The sequence below is a fragment of the Pinus tabuliformis genome, chromosome 2_2 (assembly GCF_031772625.1).
Source record: "Pinus tabuliformis cultivar Carrire ecotype Pingquan chromosome 2_2, CPIR1, whole genome shotgun sequence".
Lineage (NCBI taxonomy): Eukaryota > Viridiplantae > Streptophyta > Pinopsida > Pinales > Pinaceae > Pinus > Pinus tabuliformis.
Window position 1 is genome coordinate 876,920,182 of NC_142300.1, and position 1,909 is coordinate 876,922,090.

General features: G+C 37.8%; 1 pseudogene; it reads left to right on the forward strand.

Moving 5' to 3' along the window:
- The first annotated feature begins 659 nt into the window (after positions 1 to 659).
- Positions 660 to 1,028, forward strand: LOC149195793 (acetyl-CoA carboxylase 1 pseudogene; annotated as a pseudogene).
- The last annotated feature ends 881 nt before the right edge of the window (positions 1,029 to 1,909 follow it).

Here is a 1,909-nt window from a genome sequence, read left to right on the forward strand (position 1 = left end):
TCCTTACTGACTTTTACCATCCCATCAACAATGGAATAGATTAGACTATTCAATAACTGTAATGCATCATCAATTTGCTCCATTTCATGACAATGTTGCATGGATATCTCACACAATGCCAAATAGCCGCAACTTTAAAGAATATAAACAACCCCCAATGCTTATGAACATTGAACTCTGTCATTCCCAAAAATCCTCCAGCATATTCACTTTCAAAGCAGAAATGATGGCTATCAAAAATTCAACAACTATCGCACCATGTCATGGACAGGACTTGAATTGTCATATATATAAATGCTTTGACTAGGGTACGAACCAATATTATCTGAAGTTGCCACTTTCTTCAAAGAAAACAATATGCTGTCAATACTCATATAAATGGGACAATCATTGTAGATCTAGGCCTTCATGAAACTTTTGACTACTTTTAGAATGGTAGCTTTGAGATGGAATATAATGCAGCATGTTCTCTTATTGAGAAAAGAAACTTTGTAGAATCTCAAGAGCTCTTACTTCTTGCACGCACTCAAGTCTCTGAGGGGCATAATTGCATTGGGCTTATTGTTCATTAGGTGGTCTGCAAATTGAACCTTCCTCTCAGTTGAGGGGCAACATAAGTCTGTTGGTTTTAAGGTGTCTTAGGAAATAACAAAGATAATATGGGGGAAGGTATCCACACTAATGGGATTGAAAATGGGAAGGCTGCAGTGAGGACTTCAGCAGTTTTATCTCAAATTGATGAGTTCTGCTATGCACTCGGCAGAAACAAACCAATCTGGAGTATTTTAATTGCCAACAATGGCATGGCAGTAGTAAAATTTATGCGGAGTGTGAGAGCATGGGCTTATGAAACATTTGGGACTGAAAAGGCTATTTTACTGGTGGCTATGGCCACACCTAAAGATATGAGGATCAATGTTGAGCACATACGAATTGTTGATCAGTTTGTAGAAGTGCCAGGAGGTACCAATAATAACAACTATGCAAATATTCAGCTCATTATAGAGATAGTAAAAGGAGTTTTATAAAAAATGACTGAAAAGTATCCAATGAAATCAACAATGGCTCTTATTTTACGTGCCCAAGTTGCCACAACTACGAGTCATTATCATGTTGCTATCGAATATTTGGAGTGCATAACTGAAATAAAACACTGTCCTGGAACTGTTGCTACATTAGTATCTTTAAAAGAGAAGGTAGGTGATATTGACGGGGCAGAGTCTATCTTTGATGCTAGTATAGAGTGGTGGAGAAGAATGCTATATAACTTAGCAGAGTCCCGTAATTGGGACAATCATTGAATGAACATAGTTTTGCTGGAATCATACATCATTTTTGGTGGATGGTGCATTCTTAGCGAGCAGTGGCTCAACTGGGGGAGGACAGACTAGTTGCTGATCTTAACTTACAGCCTATCTATCTCTTCAAATTTGGTTTATTTACACTGGCAGCTTGCCCAGACTTTATCTCTGAGGTAACACGCAGCCCCAAGAAAGCAAACTCGGTCTAGAATTCGAGATTCATAGGAAAGCAAGAGGAGATGTTTTACCATTGCAAGAAAATACAAATGTTGCAATCATAACCAAATTGGGGAATAAACCAAACTACACTAGTATATCTTGGCAGCCCCATGGAAAAGCATTATGACCACTCCACAAATACACATTCATATTCTATTGCCAAGATAATTCCTGGTCATTCATAATTATTAATTACAAATAAAGAAAATAAAAGACCCCAAAAGTAGTCAAACTCTGTACTGGCATGATTATCAATCTCATGAATTAAGAACTTCTCGAAGTTTTTCCACCAGCTCTGATCTCATTGATGGTTGAACCCTTTTTTTAGAAGAGCAGCTAGACCTTTAGGCAATGCTTGCAACTCTTCCTTAGAGCTTCCTATATCCAAT